Source organism: Cicer arietinum, chromosome 7, assembly GCF_000331145.2.
Source record: "Cicer arietinum cultivar CDC Frontier isolate Library 1 chromosome 7, Cicar.CDCFrontier_v2.0, whole genome shotgun sequence".
Taxonomy (NCBI): Eukaryota; Viridiplantae; Streptophyta; class Magnoliopsida; order Fabales; family Fabaceae; genus Cicer; species Cicer arietinum.
In genome coordinates, this window is record NC_021166.2 from 29,452,289 (window position 1) to 29,470,920 (window position 18,632).

At 35.1% G+C, this 18,632-nt stretch overlaps 1 protein-coding gene across 1 annotated transcript in view; it reads right to left on the reverse strand.

Moving 5' to 3' along the window:
* Positions 1-274: 274 nt before the first annotated feature.
* Positions 275-18,632, reverse strand: part of LOC101489715 (peptidyl-prolyl cis-trans isomerase CYP37, chloroplastic) — a 43,055-nt gene continuing 24,697 nt past the window's right edge. Inside the window, exon 13 of the mRNA XM_073363896.1 lies at positions 275-292. The gene's annotated coding sequence lies outside the window, so the exon portion shown is untranslated. The remainder of the gene's footprint in view (positions 293-18,632) is intronic.

Consider the following 18,632-nt stretch of genomic DNA (forward strand, 5'->3'; position numbering starts at 1 on the left):
TCCAAAACATTTCTACATAAACATCAAATGGTACATGGAACCCATTCAAAGATGATATAAAACTGATAATATTTGTATAAGTACAGTTTTCCAAAACTAAAATACTCCAAACCAAAAAGAAGGACCCCTAGTCCCTATACATCATCCTAATCTGATCATCCTACCAAAAACTATACACCCTGAGTAATCTCCACGCGCCCCGTGAGATCCTCCTAACACAACCGCAGTCAAGCATTCCCATCTCCATCCCTGTCCGTAGGGTACGAACCAGTAGGGCCGTCCTGACTCTCATCTGAGGGCAAAGCCCAGATTTCCACAATAGTGTAAAGGGTCACCAACCAGAAAATAACAGTTAACACATAGCAATTAAGTTTTTGAATGCTCAAAACAACTTTTTAACTAAGCATGCATCTTAACAGGATTTTCCATGTGCGAAAAGTTCATACAGTACATTGCCAATGAAAATGAAGGTAAAATGCAGTTCTCGATCTCCTAATTAACACATGATAAAACAAAACATGGATAGATTCATGAGCAATTAATCATACAACTAAAAATGAGGATTTTCACTGAGCCAATCGATTGGGCAATCGATTGGGGTGAAGATTTTTAATGAAAACAGAATCCTGGGCTGAATTCAATCGATTGGTAAATCGATTGATTGGTTCCTGAGCCCCTGGTTTCGAGCCAATCGATTTCCTAATCGATTTGGTGAGGGATTCTTAATGAAAACAGAATCCTGGGCTGAATTCAATCGATTGGTAAATCGATTGATTGGTTCCTGAGCCCCTGACTTAAGGCCTAATCGATTGGGCAATCGATTTCGAAAGGGATTTTAAAAAGGCTGATTTACAAAATCGATTGGCTAATCGATTTTGTGAATTGGCCAAGTCCCTGTTTACCCATCCAATCGATTGGGAAATCGATTTCCCTGATCAGTTTTCCAAAAATTCATGAATTAACCTAAGTCATTCCTAATCAAGTTCACCACTTAACACTTAGCAATTTCTACGCGATTACTACGACACACAAAGGTTCGATAACCATCATACTCACACACAATACACAACACATAGCACTTAACACCTTCATCTCAGTTATCACGATAAATCAAAATTCGAATCACTCAATCATAAACTCAAATCAAACATGACTCGCGTGCCAGGCACCCTAATGCAATGCGTATATGCCAAAATGCATGGACTCGGAATTCCAAACCAAAACCCTCCTCGAAGGGCCGTAAATCATAATTGTACCGCCTATCGCAGGCCAAAGTACCAATTACCGAGGTGCCACCTATCACGGGTCAGCACGATTTACTAAAATGCGTAAATCATAAACGTACCACCTATCACGGGTCAGTACAGTTTACCGAGGTGTCACCTATCACGGGTCAACACGATTTACTAAAAGAAAAAGCGGGAATCGTAAATGTACCACCTATCACGGGTCAGTACAGTTACCATGGTGTCACCTATCACGGGTCAACACGATTTACTAAAATATAAATCGCAAACGTACAACCTATCACGGGTCCGTACAGTTTACCAAGGTGCCACCTATCACGGGTCAGCACAATTCACCAAAAATGTAAATCGTAAATGTACCACCTATCACGGGTCAGTACAGTTACCATGGTGTCACCTATCACGGGTCAACACGAATTACTAAATAGTAAATCGTAAACGTACAACCTATCACGGGTCAGTACAGTTTACCAAGGTGTCACCTATCACGGGTCGACACAATTTACCAAATGAAATGCATGAGCATACACAGACTCCATTCACAACAATCGTTAAGCAAATGCAGATATTAAAAGATTCCCCATTTTTAATACCCATTTAACTTAAACGACTTTCAAACAACATTAATTAAATAAGTCATTAAGAGATTCCCCGTTCTTAATACCGATTTAACTTAATGATTTTCAAAACAAAACGTTAAGCAAACAGTCATATTAAGAGATTCCCCATTCTTAATATACTTTTGACTTAAACGATTTTCTCGCAAAACATTCAGTAAACGAGTCATTAAGAGATTCCCCATTCTTAATACTCATTTACCGAAACGATTTTCAAAAACGATAGTTAAGTAACCGAGACATTAAGAGATTCCCCATTCTCAACGCCCAGTTAACTTAAACCTTTTCCTCAAATGCACATTAAGTAAACCGAGGTATTAAAAGATTCCCCATTTTTAATACTCGTTTAACTCTAATGGTTTTCAAATTCCACAGAAACAAATTCAAACATACTTTCACATTCAAACCATAATTCACAACAACCACACCAATTAACAAACATCAAGTACGAACACACCAAATACAACGAACACAAATCACGCAACATAACACCCAGATACATCAAATTTCATTTACCACGAAACATTCATCACTATAAACAAAACCTAACTCTAAGGTTTTACCCATAACGCATTAGTTTCGTTTTTCCCCAAATCGATACATTTAACCCTAACAAATTCCTTCCCACACAACCACAGATAAGTCCCTAATGCAAACTAGAAGTTTGGAAGGAGCCCTTACCTCAACGTTAGCTTTAACGCGCGTTTCCGGTACCGCGAGTAATTCCGGTAAATTTTCCGCTCGCAACGCCGCTTCCAAATTAGTTCACTAGCACCGTAGCGTGGTGGTGAGCAACTTTCCCTTCTGTCTCTTCGAGAAATGAGGTTCGGATCTAGAAGAAACGGAGGGGTTTGTGTTTGGATCTCAAAACCGTTTTTCTTCGTTTTCGAATCAAAGAGGAAGAGTGGAGTTGCGAAAACCTTGATCTAACTCTCACCCAACCTTGGGTTTCTAAACTTGAAGAAAAGGAAGCAACGAAAACGAAAAATGGAGAAAGGATGGATTTTGGTTTCTTGCGTGAGGTTCAGAGGAAGGAGATGGAAATTTGGGAATTTCCTTCCTTTCTTTTTCTTTCCTTTGCTTTTCCTTTCTTCCTTTTTCCTTCCTTCCTTTATATACTATTTTCTTTTCCTTTTCCTTCCTTCTAGTTTTCCTTTCTTTTTCCCTCCAAGCAAACATATATATATATAATAAATATAACTTAACAAATATCTCAAAATCTAGATATTTATTAAATTACCGTTTCACCCGAAACGCCTTAAATTCTCCGTAAAGGATTTTCTGCAGTTAAATTCAATTTATTTATCGACGAGAAATTCTAATTGGCATCGAAATACCTTTTTGATTATAAAACTCCAAAATATTATTAACTTTGGCTTAAAAGCCTCTGAGCCAAAATCCAAAATATACCAAAAATACATAAAAGGGTACTTTAAAATTATGGGTCTTATACCGCCCAATACCAATAGGGCGTTGAGCCCAATTCTCAGAATATATTTTTTGGGTTTTTGAAGAAATCAGAGGTGGAATAAGAATTTTTGAGGAAGAGGGTTTGGTGAAGAATTTAGGGTTTGTTGTTGAGATTTTGTGTGTTTGATTTTGGTTGGAAGGTGTTTGGAAGAAGATTTTGGGGATTTTGAATGAGTTTCTGAATTTCTTGGGATTTTGAAATTTGTGGGGACTTTGGTTTTGTGGGTTGTGATGTATGAGCAGCTTGTGATTTGGGAATATGTTGAGGTGCTGAAGGTTCATAATCATCATCAGAAGTTGTGTAAATGGTGGTGTCAATATTTTGGGTTTTGGAAGTACCAATACATGCTTGAATGCACATTGATCTTCGTTTAGAAGATGAAGTGCTGGAACAAGGGTTCATAGTTTTTTGAATATGGGGTGGACATTGACTAATGGAAGGGGTGAGACATTGATATAAAGGAGGAAGCATAGTTGAGAGAGGTTGAGGACATGGTTCCGGTGATGAAGATATGTAATCCGAAAATGCTTTTTCGGAGGATGAATGGTGAGGTTTTGGTCTGGGTGGAGAAGATGGTGATCGAACCGGAGATGGTGAAGGTGATGGAGATGATGGTGGTGATGATCTGAGACTTTTGTATGCCATTGTTTTTGTTCGAGCCATTTTTGAAAAATAATGAGAACGTCAGGAAGAAGGAGAAAGGTTTTGCAGAAAAAAATTTTGAAATATGAGATATGAGAAGGTGACCATTTTTGATTTGTTTGCAGTTGATTAAAAAATGGATGGAGTGTCATGCGTGTGTTTGATTTGATAGGATAGTTGAGCATTGGGAAGGAGGAGAGAGAAATCGTGTAGTTGGGTAAAGTATGGGTAGCCGTTACTTTTTAAAATTAGCAGCCGTTTCAGATGAAAAAGGTTGATTTTGAAAGTTAGTGATGATGAAGAACGAAGATCATTCTTGAGCGGCTTGACAAAAACAAGCTAAAAACGAAGATTGTTCTTCGTTATGACTAGAATGATCTGGTTTTATTTTGAATGATCCTGAGCATGATTTTTAATCGTTCTTTGATGGAATTGAAACTTTCTTCAACAAGAGGCTTTGTAAAGATATCAGCTAGCTGATTTTTTGTATCCACAAAGATCAATTCAATCTCCTTTTTACTTACATGATTCATAATAAAATGGTGTTTTATCTCAATGTGTTTAGACCTTGAATGTTGAATAGGATTCTTAGATAAATTAATAGCACTAGTATTATCACAATATATTGGAATATGAGAATACCTTACTTAAAAGTCTTCAAGTTGATTCTTAATCCATTAGACTTGAGAGCAACAATTTGCTGCTGAGACATATTCAGCTTCAGTGGTTGATAGGACAATTGTATTTTGCTTCCTACATGACCAACTTATCAATGCTTCCCCTAGGAACTGACATGCACCACTTGTGCTCTTTCTTTCCATCTTATCACCAGCATAGTCGGCATCACAGTAAGCTACAAAATCAAAATGAGAACATTTGCTATACCAAAGGCCAAGATCAGTAGTACCTACGAGATAACGAAAAAATCTTTTAACTTCTGTTAAATGAGACTCTTTTGGTGAAGATTGAAATCTAGCACATAAGCCTACTGCGAAAACAATGTTAGGCCTACTTGCAGTTAGATAAATTAATGATCGTATCATACCTCTATGTTCTTTTTCAGAGATTGATTGTCCATTTTTATTTTTCATCTAATGAGGATGATGTATGCATGGGAGTAGACATAATCTTGGCTTCACTCATTTTGTATTTTTTTTTTAAAAATACCCTTGATATATTTTTCCTGACAAATGAAAATCCCATTTTTATGTTGTTTGATTTGTAAACCAAGAAAATATCTCAATTCTCCCATCATACTCATTTCAAATTCACTTTGCATGAGTGTTGAAAAATCCTCACACATTTTTCATTTGTTGATCCAAAAATAATATCATCAACATACACTTGAACAATGAGTAAATCATTTTTACTTTTTTTCTTAAATCAATGAGTAAATCAATGTTTCCACGGGAAAAAATATTTTTGATCAAAAATGAACTCAATCTTTCATAGCAAGCTCTAGGATCTTGTTTTAAACCATATAAGACTTTTGTGAGATTAAAAACATGATCTGATTTCTTTTGATCTTCAAAACCTAGAGGTTGACGAACAAACACTTGTTCATTTAAAAAGCCATTTAAAAACGCACTTTTAACATCCATTTGAAATTTTTTGATGTTTCTATATGATCCATATGCAAGAAGAATTCTTATGGCTTCTAACCTTCGAACTGGAGCAAAAGTTTCATCATAGTCTATTCCTTCTTGTTGATTATAACCTTGAGCAACTAACCTTGCTTTTTTTCTTACAAATTTTCCTTCTCCGTCTAGCTTTTTTCTAAAAACCCATCGTGTTTAAATAATTGTTTGATCTTGTGGATCCGGAACAAGAGTCTAGACTTCATTTTTTTCAAATTGAATGAGTTCTTCTTTCATTGCATCGATCCAAGATTGATCAATTATTGCTTCTATGATGGATTTTTGCTCCACTTAAGATATCATTGCCATGTTACTATTTACATCATCTTTAAATGACATTCTAGTTCTAATACCATCAGTTGTATCTCCAATGATTTGATTTGGAGGATCATCACCTATTAATTTCCAGCTTCTAGAAGGAGTTTGAAAAGGAGATTGTTTATCAATCTTGTTTTCCTGAAGATCAATCTGATGTGTTTGCCCAAATTGATCTTCCTCCTCATCATCTTTCTTTTTTAACTCAAGATCATCAAACTCATAAAATACAATGTGCATACTGATTTGAATAGTTTTAGTTCTTAAATTAAAAACATGATACCCCTTAGATTTTGTTGAATATCCTAGAAATATAACTTTGTCCGATTCCACATCAAATTTTCCCAAGTTATCTTTGTTGTTTAAAATGTAACAATAACAACCAAAGATGTGAAAGTATGAAATATTTGGTTTTCTATTTTTTCTGATTCCGTAGGGTGTTTTGTTTATCATTTTTCTGATTGAAACACGATTCAAAATATAACAAGAAGTATTTATAGCTTCAGCCTAGAAATACTTCTCAACATTTGTTTCAAAAATAGCACCCATGTGAATCTAGAAAAATCATCAACAATAACAAATCCATATTTCATACCTCCTAATTTGGTGGTTTTGATGGAACCAAAAAGATCAATGTAAAGTAGTTCAAGAGGTTTTTTGGTTGATATAAACTCTTTTGAATGAAAGCTACTTTTAACTTGTTTCCTTTTTGCACAAGCTTCGCAAATCTTGTCTTTTTCAAAATTTATTTTAGGAAGTCCTCTAACAAGATCTAATTTTGACAAGTTTGAGATTATTTTCATACTCGAATGTCCAGTTCTCTTATGCCATATCCATTTGTATTTATTTATGGACATGAGGCAAGATTCAATTGGTAATTCTTCAATGTATAAAATGTAAAGATTTTTATTTCTGGATGCAAAAATTATAATATCTCCTGAATTTGTCAATCCTTCAACATATTGAACATCATTGATTTTGGCAGAATTTATTTTACCTATGGTTCCCTTGCCTTTGATCTTGGCTTGATTGTTGTTTCCAAATGTTACGGATCCTCTGTCTTTTTTGATAAATGACATGAAGCAGTTCTTGTCACCCATCATATGCCTTGAACAGCCACTGTCCAAAATCCATGGCATTTTCTTGACATCTTGAGATCCATCCTGCATGATGTGTTATATCATTTTTCTTAGTGTTAAATGTTATCTCAGAATGACCAATCTTGCACCAAGAAGAATATTCAGTGGTTTTTGAAAATGTTTTAAAAATTTGAGTTTCAGTTGGTTTTAATAAAGCCCCAGAATGTTCTTCGTTTTTTACATTAGCTAAAGATCGTTATTATTTTTTCAATTTTTGAGAAAAATTTGCTTTTGCTGTCAAATGTTCTTATTTCTTGAAGATCCTTTTGTTCTTGATTTTTTCATCCATTTTTTTAAAATAGCATGCAAATTCTAAATGTCCAAGTTTGTCACAATATGAACATTTGATTTTGCATTTTCCCTCTTTCATTTCCGGAATGAAAAAGGTTTCATACATTTTGGTTTTTTGAGTTTTATCAAAACCAAGCCCAGCTTTATCAAATATCCCCACTTGGGATCCCATGATTCTCTAAAAAGTCTCAGTAGCTTTAATGAAGTTTTTCAAATCATTTTTAAGAGTTTCAACTTCAGCCTTGAGAAGATCGTTCTTCGTTTGAGGTGAATGTCGATCTTGGTTTTCTGAATTTTCAGTTTCCAGATTTTTGAGTTGAGATTCTTTCAGATTTGGAATGATCTCTTTAAGTTTATCATTCATAGCCTGGATTTTCTCTTTCTCTTCTTTTTCCTTGTGAAATTTTTCTTTAAAAGAACTACACTTTTGAATGAGAAAATTTGAATCATTCAGCAAATTATCAAATTCTGTTTCCATTTGTTTACATACAAGACATGGTTCAGAATTTGTTACCTCTGTCTCTTCAATGTTTGCCATCAAACACAGATTTGCTTCTTCAGGTTCATCTGTTTCTGATTCATCAGAATCATCCCAAGTTGCCATCATTGACTTCTTTTTTAAAGGAAATTTCTTTGGTACTTTTTTGTTTAATGGACATTCAGTTTGGTAATATCCTTGTTTGTTGCAGCCAAAGCAAGTGATTTTGCTTTTATCTATTTCAGTCTTGAAGTCCTTTTTGTCTGGGGATCCTTTTTTTGATCTGATCTCTTATCCTCATCATTCTTTGTATCTTTCTTGTGATGAGAGCAATCTCTTCATCAACATCTTTATTATCTTCTGAATCACTTTTCTTATTTGTTTGTTGAATATTGGGTGAGCTTTGAGATGCTTTTAAGGCTATTACTTTGCCTTTCTTTATAGGTTTATCTTCCAGGAACATTACTTCATGCGCCCTTAGAGTTCCAATAAGTTCTTCTAAGCCTAGTACTTCTAGATTCTTGGCTTCACTTATAGCTGTCACCATTGGTCTCCATATGATTGGAAGACATCTCATGATTTTTCTTACCCTGTCTTGTACTGAATAAGCTTTGCCAAGGGAATGCATTTCGTTCACTATAGTTGTGAATCTTGAGTACATTTCATCGATTGTTTCTCCTTCATTCATTTCAAACAATTCGAACTTTCGAATACCAATGTCAATTCTTGTTTCCTTAACATGACTTGTTCCCTCATGGTGAGTTTGCAATGTGTCCCACACATTCTTGGCCGTATCACATTCATCTACTCTTTCACTTTCTTCCCTGCTTAAGGCACATAATAAAAATAATTGAGTTTTTGAGTTTAGAAGCACCTTAGATTTTTCATCTGATGGTCTAATCTGTTTCTTTCTTTTCAGTCGATGTTGAATCCTTTTGATCTACTCTTGGTATGAAGTCTCCATCTGTGATGATTCTCCATATACTAGTATCTTGTGACTTTAGGAACAGTTGCATTTTGCCTTTTCAGAAGTAATAATCTGAGCCATCAAAGTATGGTGATCAGTTTGAAGACCCGGCTATGTATTTAGCTTTTGACATTTATCTTCCTGAATCTTTTGCTCTAACACTTTTTGGGTGCTTAAACCTTAGAGATTGGCTCTGATGCCAATTGAAACAATGTCAATTATAAGGAAGGGGGTTTGAATTATAATTGCCCCTTTTAAAAATTCCTGTTTAAAACTGAAAATTTAACTCAAGAATGATCTTGGTTATAACGAAGATTGATCTTGGTTAGTAAAAAACAGCAATATCAATTTTATAAATATAAAATCTGATTGTAAAGCATAAAATAAATAGAGATAAAGATATATAGATAACACACGCATATATCCTGGTTCACCCAAACACGGGTTACGTCCAGTCCTCACAAATGTGAGTTTTCCACTATGTGCTCAAGGCAAGATTATTCTTGGTTGTCACACTATTTTTCACAGATCAATCTCGATCCACAGTTTCTACCCTTCTACCTAGAAAGGATTTCCTCTGTTTTACCTCACACTATTTTAGAAAGAATTTTGCGAGATACCTTTTAAAATAAAAAAGGATTTTTACAAACTACTCAAGCTTATGTTAACAAAATAACCTTGAGTTACAAAGGGATGATTTTGTGAATGTTTAGAATCTGGGTATTCCTCAACTCTTGTTTGAGCAATAGATTCTACAAATAGAACTCAACAACAATCTTTGTGTTGTGTTAGAATCAGTACCAACTGAGTTTTATTTGTAGAATCTATTTCTCAAACAAGAGTTGAGCAATACCCATATTCTAAACATTCTCAAAATCATCACTTTATAACTCAAGGTTATTTTGTTAACATAAGCTTGAGTGGTTTGTAAAAATCTTTTTATGTTTTAAAAGGTAGGTCGCCAAAATCTTTATGAAATAATGTGAGGTAAAACTGAGAAAATCCTTTCTAGGTAGAAGGGTAGAAACGGTGTAAAGATCAAGATTGATCTGTGAAAAGTAGTGTGACAACCAAGAACAATCTTGCCTTGAGCACATAGTGGAAAATCTCACATTTGTGAGGACTGGACGTAACCCGTGTTTGGGTGAACCAGGATATATGCGGGTGTGATCTCTCTATCTCTATCTCTATTTATTTTATGCTTTACAATCAGATTTTATATTTATAAAATTGATATTGCTGTTTTTTACTAACCAAGATCAATGTTCGTTATAACCAAGATCAATCTTGAGTTAAACTTTCAGTTTTAAACAGGAATTTTTAAAAAGGGGCAATTATAAATCAAACCCCTCATCCTTATAATTAACATTGTTACTTCAATTGGCATCAGATCCAGTCTCTAAGGTTTAAGCATCCAAAAAGTGTTAGAGCAAAAGATTCAGGAAGATAAATGTCAAAAGCTAAATACATAGCTGAAGGAGGGTCTTCAAGCTGACCACCATACTTCGATGGCTTAGATTATTACTTCTAAAAAGGCAAAATGCAACTGTTCCTAAAGTCACCAGATACTGGTATGTGGAGAAATCATCACAGATGGAAACTTCATACCAAGAGTAGATCAAAATGATTCAACATCAGATGAAAAAAAAAAAGAAATAGATTGGACCAGCAGATGAAAAATCTAAGGTACTTCTAAACTCAAAAGCTCAATTATTTTTATCATGTGCCTTAAGCAGGGAAGAAAGTGAAAGAGTAGATGAATGTGATACGGCCAAGAAGGTATGGGACACATTGCAAACTCACCATGAGGGAACAAGTCATGTTAAGGAAACAAGAATATATATCGGTTTCCGAAAGTTCGAATTGTTTGAAATGAATGAAGGAGAAACAATCGATAAAATGTACTCAAGATTCACAACTATAGTGAACGAAATGCGTTCCCTTGGCAAAGCATATTCAGTACAAGACATGGTAAGAAAGATCATGAGATGTCTTCCAAACATATAGAGACCAATGGTCACAGCTATAAGTCAAGCCAAGAATCTAGAAGTACTGGGCTTAGAAGAACTTATTGGAACTCTAAGGGCGCATGAAGTATTGTTGCTAGAAGATAAACCTATAAAGAAAGACAAAGTAATAGCTTTAAAAGCATCTCAAAGCTCACCAAGTATTCAACAAAAAAATGAGAAAAGTGGTTCAGAAGATAATAAAGAAGATGTTGATGAAGAGATTGCTCTCATCACAAGAAAGATACAAAGAATGATGAGGATAAGAGATCAGATCAAAAAAGGATCCCCAGACAAAAAGGACTTCAAGACTGAAATAAATAAAAGCAAAATCACTTGCTTTGGCTGCAACAAACAAGGATATTACAAAACTGAATGTCCATTAAACAAAAAAGTACCAAAGAAATTTCCTTTCAAAAAGAAGTCAACGATGGCAACCTGGGATGATTATGATGAATCAGAAACAGATGAACCTCAAGAAGCAAATATGTGCTTGATGGAAAACATTGAAGATACAGAGGTAACAAATTCTGAACCATGTCTTGTATGTAAACAAATGGAAACATAATTTGATAATTTGCTAAATTATTCAAATTTTCTCATTCAAAAATGTAGTTCTTTTAAAGAAAAATTTCACAAGGAAAAAGAAGAGAAAGAGAAGTTGGAGTAATCAAAGAGTACTATAGAATCTGAAAGAGATCATTCAAAATCTGAAAGAATCTCAACTCAAAAATCTTGAAACTGTAAACACAGGAAGCCAAGATCGATCTTCACCTCAAACGAAGAACGATATTCTCAAGGCTGAAGTTGAAACTCTTAAAAATGACTTGAAAATTTTCATAAAATCTACTGACACCTTTCAGAGAATCATGGGATCCCAAGTAGGGATGTTTGATAAAGTTGGGCTTATTTTTTTAAAACTCAAAAAACCAAAATGTATGAAACCTTTTTTGTTCCTGGAATGAAAGAAGGAAAATGCAAAATCAAATGTGCATATTGTGACAAAATTGGATATTTAAAATTTGCATGCTATTTTAAAAAAAGGGATGAAAAATCAAGAATAAAAGCATCTTCAAAAAAAGAAGAACATTTGACAGCAAAAGCAAATTTTTCTCAAAAACAGAAAAAGTAAGAACGATCTTCAGGTAATGTAAAAAACGAAGAATGATCTGGAGGCTTATTAAAACCAACTAAAACTCTGTTTTTTAAAACCATTTTCAAAAACCACTGAATATTCTTCTTGGTCCAAGATTGGTCATTATGAGATAACATTTAACACTAAGAAAAAATTAGATTTTGAAGCTAACTCCTCAAGACCCAAAATCAAGTGGGTACCTAAAAAGGATATAATACATCATGTAGGATGGATCTCAAGATGTCAAGAAAAGGCCATGGTTTTTGGGCAGTGGTTGTTCAAGGCATATGACGGGTGACAAGAACTGCTTCATGTCATTTATCAAAAAAGACGGAGGATCCGTAACATTTGGAAACAACGATCAAGCCAGGATCAAAGGAAAAGGAACCATAGGTAAAATAAATTCTGCCAAAATCAATGATGTTCAATATGTTGAAGGATTGAAACATAATCTTCGTAGCATTAGTCAACTTTGTGATAATGGCTTTGAATATATTTTTAAACCAAACATATGTGAAGTGATAATGGCAAATTCTGGAGAAACCATATTTGCTGCATCTAGAAAGAAAAATCTTTACATTTTATACATTGAAGAAATACCAGTTGAATCTTGCCTCATGTCCATAAATAAAGACAAATGGATATGGCGTAAGAGAACTGGACATATGAGTATGAAAATAATCTCAAACTTGTCAAAATTAGATCTTGTTAGAGGACTTCCTTAAATAAATTTTGAAAAAGATAAGATTTGTGAAGCTTGTGCAAAAGGGAAACAAGTTAAAAGTAGATTTCATTCAAAAGAGTTTATATCAACCAAAAAACCTCTTGAACTACTTCACATTGATCTTTTTGGTTCCATCAAAACCACCAGTTTAGGAGGTATGAAATATGGATTTGTTATTGTTGATGATTTTTCTAGATACACATGGGTGCTATTTTTGAAACAAAAGGACGATGCATTTGATGCTTTCAAAATTTTTTGTAAAAAAGTTCAAAATGAAAAAGAATCCAAAATCATCACTGTAAGAAATGATCATGGTGGTGAATTCATTAATGCTGAGAAGTATTTCTAGGATGAACTTGACATCTCTCATAATCTATCTTGTGCAAGAACTCCTCAACAAAATGGAGTTATTGAAAGAAAAAATAGAACCTTGCAAGAGATGGCAAGAACGATCTTGGAAGAGTCAAATGTTGAGAAGTATTTCTAGGATGAAACCATAAATACTTCTTGCTATATTTTGAATCGTGTTTCAATTAGAAAAATGATAAACAAAACACCCTACGGAATCTAGAAAAATAGAAAACCAAATATTTCATACTTTCACATCTTTGGTTGTTATTGTTACATTTTAAACAACAAAGTTTACTTGGGAAAATTTGATGAGAAATCGGAAAAAGTTATATTTCTAGGGTATTCAACAAAATCTAAGGGGTATCGTGTTTTTAATTTAAGAACTAAAACTGTTGAAATCAGTATGCACATTGTATGTGATGAGTTTGATGATCTTGAGTTAAAAAAGAAAGATGATGAGGAGGAAGATCAATCTGGGCAAACACAACAGATTGATCTTCAGGAAAACAAGATTGATAAACAATCTCCTTTTCAAACTCCTTCTAGAAGCTGGAAATTAATAGGTGATCATCCTCCAAATCAAATCATTGGAGATACAGTTGATGGTATTAGAACTAGAATGTCATTTAAAGATGATGTAAATAGTAACATGGCAATGATATCTCATGTGGAGCCAAAATTCATCAAAGAAGCAATAATTGATCAATCTTTGATCGATGCAATGAAAGAAGAACTCCTTCAATTTGAAAAAAATGAAGTCTGGACTTTTGTTCTAGATTCACAAGATCAAACCATTATTGGAACACGATGGGTCTTTAGAAATAAGCTAAATGAAGAAGGAAAAGTGGTAAGAAACAAAGCAAGGTTAGTTGCTCAAGGTTATAATCAACAAGAAGGAATAGACTATGATGAAGATCTAAAGAAACTAGATTATGTTTTTAAACTCACAAAAGCCTTATATGGTTTTAAACAACCTCCTAGAGCTTGGTATGAATGATTGAGTTCGTTTTTGATCAAAAATAATTTTTCCCGTGGAAACATTGACACAACACTTTTTAAGAAAAAAGTAAAAATGATTTACTCATTGTTCAAGTGTATGTTGATGATACTATTTTTGGATCAACAAATGAAAAATGTGTGAGGATTTTTCAACACTCATGCAAAGTGAATTTGAAATGAGTATGATGGGAGAATTGAGATATTTTCTTGGTTTACAAATCAAACAATATAAAAATGGGATTTTAATTTATCAAGAAAAGTATATCAAGGATCTTTTAAAGAAATACAAAATGAATGAAGCCAAGATTGTGTCTACTCCCATGCATCCATCATCCTCATTAGATAAAGATGAAAATGGACAATCAATCTCTGAAAAAGAATATAGAGGTATGATAGGATCATTACTTTATCTAACTGCAAGTAGGCCTGACATTGTTTTCGCAGTAGGCTTATGTGCTAGATTTCAATCTTCACCAAAAGAGTCTCATTTAACAGCAGTCAAAAGAATTTTTCGTTACCTCGTATGTACTACTGATCTTGGCCTTTGGTATAGCAAAGGTTCTCATTTTAATTTTGTAGCTTACTGTGATGCTGACTATGCTGGTGATAAGATGAAATGAAATAGCACAAGTGGTGCATGTCAGTTCCTAGGGGAAGCCTTGATAAGCTGATCATGTAGGAACCAAAATACAATTGCCCTATCAACTAGTGAAGCTGAATATGTCTCATCCGCAAATTGTTGCTCTCAAGTCTTATGGATCAAGAATCAACTTGAAGATTATTCAGTTAGGTACTCTCATATTCCAATATATTGTGATAATACTAGTGCTATTAATTTATCTAAGAATCCTATTGAACATTTAAGGTCAAAACATATTGAGATAAAACACCATTTTATTAGGGATCGTGTGAGTAAAAAGGAAATTGAATTAATCTTTGTTGATACAAATAATCAGTTAGCTAATATTTTTACAAAGCCACTTGTTGAAGAAACCTTCAATTCCATTAAAGAACAATTAAAAATCGTTAAAAATCCTGGTCAGGATCGTTAAAATTCAAACTAGAACATTCTGGTCATAACGAAGAACGATCTTCGTTTTTGCCAAACCACTCAAGATCGATCTTCGTTCTTCATCATCACTAACTGTTAAAATCACCTTTTTCATCTGAAACGAGCGATGCTTTTAAAAAGTAACGGCTACCCATACTTTACCTAACTACATGTTTTCTCTCTCCTCATTCCCAATGTCCAACTACCCTATCAAATCAAACACACGCGTGGCACTCCATCCACTTTTTTATCAACTACAAACACATCAAAAACGGTCATCTTCGCATCTTTCATTTTTCAAAACTGTTTCTACAAAACCTTTCTCCTTCTTCCTCAAGTTCTCCTTATTTTTCCAAAATGGCTCGAACAAAAACAATGGCATACAAAAAACCCAGATCATCACCACCATCATCTCTATCACCTTCACCATCACAATCTCCATCTCCAGTCCATTTACCACCTCCTCCACCCAGACCAACACCTCCCCATTCATCCTCTGAAAAAACCTTTTCGGATTACCTATCCTCATCCCCAGAACCATGTCCTCAACCTCTCTCAACTAAGCTTCCTCCTTTATATCAATGTCTCACCCCTTTCTTTATTCAATGCCCATCCCATCTTCGAAACACTATGAACCCTAGTTCCAGCACCTCATCCTCTCAACGAAGATCAATGTAAATTCAAGCAGCAATTGGAACTTCTATAAACAAAAAGGTTGACACCACCATTTACACAATTTCTGATGATGATTCTGAACCTTCACCACCTCAACATAATCCCAAATCACAAACTACTCACGCATCCCAGCCCACAAAACCAAAGTCTCCCCAAATTCCAAAATCCCCAGAAATTCCAAAAACTCATTCACCATTCCCAAAATCTTCTTCCAAACATCTTCCAACCAAAATCAAACACACCAAATCTCTACTAAGAAAACCTAAATCCAAATCTCCCTCCACACTTTCACAGTTTTTGGCCTCCCAAAAACTCAAAATCACTAAAAAATCTCAGAAGACCACATCTCTAGAACGATCATCGATTCCACAAGAATGATCTTCACCTCAACTCCAACCTCAAGAACGATCTTCGTCGCCACTCCATGAACTTTCTTCATCTCAGCCTTCACCTCAAGAACGTTCTTCAACCAAACAACCAACCAAAGAATGTTCTCCTCTTAAAACTCCGACCCATAAAACTACAAAAACTTCCACAACATCATGATTTCTTCCAAAAACTTCAAAAATTCTTATTGCACCTCTGATTTCTTCCAAAATCCAAAAAATATTTTCTGAAAAATGGGCTAAACGCCCTACTGGTATTGGGAGGGTTTTTTACTTTGAAAAACTTCAAATCGAAGGGATCTCCATCCAACATCATACTGATGCACTTGGCTGGATTGATTTCTTAAAAATATCTGACTGTCATTACCCACAAGTCATTTGAGCCTTTTATTGCAAAGCTAAAGCCTTTGAAGACAAGTCTCTCATAGTCTCAACCTTGAAAGGCATTGAAATTCGACTTGATCCTCTGATTCTGACTGATATTTTGAAAATACCTTCTGAAGGCTTAACAATCTATGAAAAAGATTGGTAAACAGCCTTAAACATTTCAAAAGAAGAATTGTTTGAAGAGCTATTTGTTGATGGATCCACCAAATGTCTTTCAGCTGATCTAAAACCCCTGCCAAATTTTTTTAACATTAGCCAACACAACATTTTACCTCACTGTGGTAGTCACGAATTTGTCTCTAATAATGATGCTCTTGTCATTTATCATCTTCTTCATTGCAAGTTAAATCTGCCAAATTTGATAATCCAACATATGATTGTTGCCATCAAAAAGGATTATAAGCCAAATACTGTCCCTTATGGCATGGTGTTCTCCAAAATTTTCAGGCATTTTGAGATTCTACTTTCAATTGAATCCTCAATTATCAAAATTTCCAAATTCTCCTCCAAGAACCTCTCACATATGAAACAAATTCCTACCATCCCACCCTCCCCACAACCTGCTTCCAATCCATCATCCACATGCAAAACAAAATGGTTTGCCTGAATCTCTGCTGCCCACACAACAACTGAACCTCAAGAACGTTCTTCCCCTCAACAAAATACTGAAGAATGTTCCTCGTTTCCTGCTGTTTCCCCACACTTGAATCCTGCAACTTCCACACTTCCTCCATTCACAAATATCTCCTCTCAAGAACATTTATGTCCTACACTTCCTGTCCAAAACACTTCAAAAATGTTTCCAGTGTTTATTGTGATGCATCTCACCAAGGGTTAGGATGTGTTCTGATACAACACAAGAAAACTGTGGCTTATGCCTCGAGACAATTGAAGATTCATGAGAGGAACTATCCTACTCATGATTTGGAGCTTGCCGCGGTTGTTTTTGCATTAAAGATCTGGAGGCATTATTTATATGGGTGCACGTTCACCGTGTTCAGCGACCATAAAAGCTTGAAATATTTGTTTGATCAGAAGGAATTGAACATGCGCCAGAGACGATGGATGGAGACTCTCAAGGATTTTGATTTCACACTGCAGTACCACCCTGGGAAGGCCAATGTAGTGGCTGATGCGTTGAGCAGAAGAAGTGTATCGGTGTCTTCACTAATTATGGCTAGACAACAAGAGTTGTGGGAAGCTTTTAGAGACTTGCACTTGAACGTAGAGTTTGCACCGGGAATTTTGAAATTCGGAATGATTAAGATCTCGAGTGGACTACTCGAGGACATTGCAAATTCTCAAGATGACGTCTTAATTCAGGAGAAGAGGGATCTATTAGTGCAAGGGAAGACGACTGAGTTCAAGATTGGGGCAGATAATATTTTGCGGTGTAATGGTAGGATTTGTGTACCAGGAATTACAGATATGCGGAAAACGATTTTAGAAGAGGCGCATAAGAGTAAGCTGAGTATTCATCCTGGAGCAACAAAGATGTATCAGGATCTGAGGCAGAATTATTGGTGGCCAGGAATGAAGAAACATGTGGCGGAATATGTATCCACTTGTCTAACTTGTCAGAAAGCGAAGGTGGAACATCAGCGACCTGCGGGAATGTTGCAACCTTTAGATATACCTGAATGGAAGTGGGACAGCATTTCCATGGATTTTATAACCGGATTACCAAAGACAAGGAGGAAGAATGATTCTATATGGGTGATAGTGGACCGGCTGACTAAATCTGCTCACTTTTTGCCGGTAAGGACCACTTATAAGGTAGATCAGCTAACGGAGATCTACATTGCTGAAATTGTGAGGTTACACGGGGTACCATCGAGCATTGTATCAGACCGTGATCCGAAGTTCACATCGCATTTTTGGGGAGCATTGCACGAAGCGTTGGGAACGAAGCTACGATTGAGTTCAGCTTACCATCCACAAACGGACGGACAGACTGAAAGGACGAATCAGTCCTTGGAAGATCTGTTGAGAGCATGTGTATTAGATGATAGAGGAAGCTGGGATGATGTACTTCCGTTAATTGAATTCACTTACAACAATAGTTTCCACGCAAGTATTGGAATGGCACCATATGAAGCTTTATATGGGCGCAA